The sequence below is a fragment of the Gymnoscopelus braueri genome (assembly GCF_963280865.1).
Source record: "Gymnoscopelus braueri genome assembly, chromosome: 12".
In the NCBI taxonomy this organism is placed as follows: Eukaryota; Metazoa; Chordata; class Actinopteri; order Myctophiformes; family Myctophidae; genus Gymnoscopelus; species Gymnoscopelus braueri.
Genome location: NC_137614.1, coordinates 48,822,117 through 48,828,296, shown reverse-complemented (window position 1 = coordinate 48,828,296; position 6,180 = coordinate 48,822,117).

Genomic DNA, 6,180 nt, shown 5'->3' with positions numbered 1-6,180 from the left:
GAAAGAAAATGGAGAGCACCTCATTTAACACACACTGTGCCCTATCCATCACACTGTATATAAAAAAAGATTGTACAATGTATTTACTTTCCATCTCCATCCAAGGGGCCCAATCTTGCTAGAATGGACACCGGTGAGTGGCACATCGTTGAGCCTCCACTCTCCTCTGTCTTTTGGCTAAAGATCAAAGTGTAGAATCTGTTCTTATCAGTTTAATATCTGATTGTTGTTGATGACCCTGTGCGGAGGAAGATGAAGTGATAGTATAGTATATCGACTGATTTAGTTGGCACGCTGGTGTCTCGCACCGAAAAGAGCCCATCTACAAGTTCACAATGCGTTGTGAGCTTGTATATCATCTATTTTCCTCAAAGTAAGAGTTAAAGGGATAGTTCACCCCCCAAAAAACTTTTTTTTCCTATCGATCACTGACCCCATGGAGACTTGAATTCATGGATATTTTTTTTGGTTTTTGTCTCATTCCTAAGCCAATAATTTGACGACGAGCAGTGGGTTCCGGTAGGAGACACAAAGACTCAATGAGAGACGGGTGATTATTAGGGACGTGTGGAGAAGTTGAGGGGCGGAGAGGCAAGCGGTGAAATTCTCGCGCTTGTGCTCGTTTCGTGCACACGGCCGCGGGCGGCAAGAGCTGGATTGTGGTCAGCTTTTTTTCCCCCCCGCTTCGTGCAGGAGGACAAAACAACAATGACTGGTCTGTGGCCCCAGCCACTCTGGGTGGGCGTTTTGCAAAAACCAAAAAGTGGAAGAGCCATTCAGTGTCGGTCAATCACAGGGCCCTGAGCGCAGACGTTGATTGGCTCTTCCACTTTTTGGTTTCTGCAAAACGCCCACCCCTCTGCAGAAGACGATGATAATGTGAATTCACGCGACCGGGATGGTTTGCCATGCCAGGCTATGGTTTACCAGGCTAAGACCTGGAATAAATGGTCAGATAGTAACGATTGTTTGCACATTACACTTGAATGAACAGAATACTCATGTAGATCGGCTATCTTTCGGTGCGAGACGCGATGCGCTGCCCAGTCTAAATCGGGCTTAAATGGCGATCGGTTCAGAATGTTCCCCACTGGTGTCCATTCCTAGCATTGGCCATACAGTAGTGACCCTCCACCTGTGTACATATCAGAGCAAGGCTGAGATCCAGGGAATGACTGTCCTGTCACAGCCCTCCTCTGGTTCTCAGCTTCCATTTTTATTTTTTTAACGCTGTAGTATTTTTGTTGTTATTCCAGTTGGCAGCAGCAGAACTCGGAAAATAAACTAAAGACAAAGTGGAAAGTGAAGATGTTATATTTTGAGGGACTTAAACGTGGTTTATCTTTCGGTTTTAAAGTTTGCTTTACCCCAAACGCCTGGGTGCCTTTTATGTTTATTAATTGGTTTGCGATATCAACCTGTTGGATACAGAAACGAAGCTTCGAATCAGATCTCATCCTTTTCATTTCTGGCCCCCCGAGATTTAAGACATTTTCAGGACTTTTGCTGCAGTGGAAACTGTGTAATGCGGTTTTCTTTGTTTGACCTTGAAGATTGTACAGCTGATGTGAAACTGTGAAAAAAGGACTTGGGACAGTTTGTCCGATAACTCTTTCTTGCCACTTAACTTCTGACTAGTTCGAAACGCAGTGGCCTTTCTACCTCTTGGTGCCAAATTTTTTCTATTAGCCATGATATTTCACATTTCATGTTCATATGGAATGTGCAAATAAACCGCGCAGATACAAAGCAGTGCAATCGAAAAAACTCAAAAAAATCAAGTGCCATTTTGTTCCTATGATGATGTGAAGCAACAATGAAACAGTAGTGCTCATGTTTTTAAGCCATGTCTGTTTGGCCAATCATGACAGTGGTTCTTACATCACATTGGCATGCACATTTCATTAATTAATACTGCCATAATCGCTTGATATTTGGTATTATGAGGGGTTTACACTATGGTCTCGGAGGCACTTGCCCGTCGGGCAAGTACAGGTCATGTTCTACTTGCCCCAAAGGTCATGCCTACTTGCCCGAAAAGTACATTGTCCATTATGAAATGATAGCTTGTAGAACTAATAAATGTTAAATCCAATCGATAACTGCCGACTGGTGACAGTCACTTTGAAATACCAGAATGAGCGCAACTGCTAGTTGTAAAAAGTTAGCATTGTTCTTCATGAATAGCCAGTAATATTTAATGAAGACGGAATGCACTTGCCCGTCGGGCAATCTGAAAGCAAACCCGAACGTTTTATTTACCACGGGGCAGTCGGGCAACCGTTTAGTGTCAACCCCTTCCATTCCATGACGACAACATGCATTTTACATTCCTGCTTTTGCCTTTGTTTGTATACTTAGTAAATTGTGTTAATCTGGACAAGTATTTGGGTCTGAAAACTTCAGAAGGTCTCAGTGGAGCAATTGAACCAAGGGTGTCATTTTGATCCATATGTAGGACCTGCTTTCATATCGGTAAAGGTTACTTGTCCTGAACTTTATTGACTTATGTCTGCATGGTTTTCCATAACAGTAGGTTAACTTCAGATCAGTGAAACACGGTAATCAAACTCTGGAGAAATTAACGCCATCAAAAATAAGTGCAATCCAATTAGTAGAGTCTATAAGTGAAGTACTCTTGCATGTTAAAATGGTACTCTTAAGGTACACTTTAAGATCACCTTGTAGCTTAAAAAAACAAAAACAATGACGTAGCCAAACATGTAGCCGCAAAAAAAATGAAATTGTTTACTCCCATTTGTGCTGATTACTCCTGACTCTGTATGCAGACGACACTCTGCTGCAATCTGTAGAACTGTAGTTAACTCAACCACCGAGGAAAGAGATCTGTAACCCTTGACATCTCTAAAACACACATCTTCAAATAAAGCCTTATGGTCGTGCACTGAAATAACTGACCCTATAGTCTTTATTTACAGTGGTTCTCAAAGTGGGGTGGGGGATTCGGGAACCCCCAGGGTTCCTTGAAGGTGTTCCAGGGGTTCCCCCGGCTAAATAAGTTAATATAGCATCAACATTTAAAAGTTTTGAGCTTGTATTGATGGGTTATTTATGAAATAAATTGGAATATAGAATTTAGTTTTTAAATCTTCTCTTCTGGGGGTCCCTGGCACAAAATCTTTTCAAAATGGGGTGCGCCGCAGCCAAAATACATGTTAATTTGGGGGTCCTTGACATGAAAACGTTTGAGAACCACTGGCTTTATTACATTGAATACATCCATGTTTATTATTGTCTGCCAGTGAAGTATACTACTCACTCCTCAAGGCCTGTAGTGTGTTATTTTTACCAGAAGGTGGCAGTGTTTAATCATAAATGGGAATTTACTCCTCTGTATTATGATGACTATTTGGAGGAGTTTTATACTTTGTATTTTCACTGCTAAAGCCCTATCATTAGAAATGTCTGTACTTCTGTCTATGCCAGGGGTCTTCAACAGGGGGTCTAGGACCCCTTCGGGGGTCCTCAGAGTTACTACATGGGGCCAGCCAAATCTTTGTGTGATATGATATATTTTATTTTACATTAACCACTTGAACCCTATAGCATCCCTATTCTGAGGAGAACTTTAGCCAAAAATAGCCGATCTACAAGCTCATATTATTTAGCAAAGAGGTTTGGTGTAGAGGGAAAAAAGAGCAGACCAAGTACAGAGCCAAAGGTCAAGTTTACTAAGCATTGAATGTTTAAGTGGTTAAATGTCTAAAATAAACATAACATAACATGCATTTACACGACACTGATGATAGTCTATGAAGCTGAGTATGAAAAAGTTTAATCCGCAAGTTCCCGCAACACAATTGTATACAATATGTAGTGGGGGTCCCTGCTTCATCTCTCTCAGCTAAGTGGTCCTTGGCCTGAAAAATGTTGAGGACCCCTGGTCTATGATGTTGGTTCCAACATCCATGCACACGCACGCACGCGCGCGCGCGCGCGCACACACACACACACACACACACACACACACACACACACACACACACACACACACACACACACACACGTGTTCTTAGGCATATGATAATATATGCTCAGAGTAATAGTAGCTATCAGTTTATGTAATGATGATTATGGTAGGAGTAGGGTTGTTGTGTCGTTGACAAAAGTCGGTTTTTATGTCCCATGTTATTAAAATTAATGTGAAATGTTATTGGAGGTGGTGTAGTGATTTAGACACCTGCCATCGAACCTGCTTGTAGCTAACTCAAGCTGGCTGAGGATCCACTTACCAGTGCAGCTGTCCACTTCAATGATACTTAACAGTATGTATACTGTGTGTGTGTGTGTGTGTGTGTGTGTGTGTGTGTGTGTGTGTGTGTGTGTGTGTGTGTGTGTGTGTGTGTGTGTGTGTGTGTGTGTGTGTGTGTGTGTGTGTGTGTGTGTGTGTGTGTGTGTGTGTCTAGATTTATTTTAGGACTTATTTAATGCAATGGCCTATGTGTACCTGTACATATAAATCTAGCTTGTAAATTATACCTAACCCCTTTAACTAAAATTGGAACTTGGAACGTTTTAAGAGTTCCCACACATCATCCTTTTGAGTTTGAGAGAAATAGTTATTTTAAACCATTGTGAGCTTGAAACATGGACATCGTCTACTACACACTAATAAAAATACAATGCGAGCATTATGTTCAAATTCAAAATAAAATAGACACTAATACTGTGGTAAACAAGAAAGGACTATTTCCTCCAGTGGAGGGACTAACAGTGGTCCCCAGCAGCAAATGTAGTTAATATAGAATCTCAATAATTTTAATCCCTTTATCCATTGGCTATTCAAAAATAGCAGATCTACAAGCTTGTACATCTGCTACATTTTAGATTAAATCTTGAAAGTGTTTGGAAGATTTTGAATAATTTAGATTTTTCTTTTTTTTTACAGAAATCTTTTCTGGGTGGCACAAAACCTTTTCAGATGGGGGTCCGAGGCCAAATACATATACATTTTTGGGGTCCTTGCCTGGTTTGAGAACCACTGCCATAGGGACAGTAGGCCTTCTAGTAGTACAGTAGGCTACTATACTGTCTGATAGGACCAGTGATGGAAAGTAACTAAGTACATGTACTCAAGTACTGTACTTAAGCAGAATTTTTTAGGTATTTTTTACTTTACTGTAGTATTTCCAATTTTCAATACTTTTACTTCTACTCCACTACATCTCAGAGGCAAATATTGTACTTTTTACTCCACTACAATTATTTGAAAACGTTAAGTATAGTTACTTTGTAGATTTGGATTATTATTACAAATCACAGGTGTTGTGAGTGAGCTTGTATATCTGCTATTTTCAGTGCATTTTGAATACGGAACCGATCTACTTGTTTCGGTATTGATACTTTTACTTAATTAACAAATGTGAGTACTTTTTCCACCACTGGATAGGACCAGAGAACTTCTTTCTCAGATTCACGCCACTTTAAAAAAAAAAATCATCTCCAGCTGTGTGGATGATGCAACCTTGAGACCGATCAGGACTCCAGGAGGACCAGCGGCTTTCACTTCAGCGCCACCAAGAGGTCAGTTTAAGATTTTTTTTGGTTTTCTTTAAGTTATATTTCCATTAATCTTAATCATGAAGTCAGTGATGTTGGTTTTTTATTTGATTCTATACTTAATATTTTCGCTCGAAGCCACCCGTCCTCCCACTGAACAGGTCTGGTCCAGACTAGCCCTGGTTCAGAGCGTTTTGTGAGTTCTCTCTAACGCCCTGGCAGACCCTGGGCTCTGCGCATGTACAAGGAATTCCACTGCCCTGCGAGGGCTCCAACAGTAGTGAAAATAAACAAAACCATTTCGCTACTCACGGCAACAAAGGTTGTTTTGTGTTGTTGAAAGTCTATTCTCGGAAGTGGGAAGCCTCTCAGCACCCCACCTACTCTGTAAAATACACTTTTTGTGCAGAAAATAAAATATGTCAGCGAGACGGAAATTATTTGTATTTACTCCACAGTGCCCTTACCATTAACCAAATCTGTAGAGGGCACTGTGGAGTAAATACAAATATATTATATTTATATTATATGTATTATAATGTCTTGATTTTATGACAATTCTTTATTTATGATATTTTTGCCGCGGGCCTATGCCGCTCAAAACTCGGTTTGGAGAAGCTCTGACGTGCGTGTGCGTGCGACAGTGCGTGTGCCGGTGGG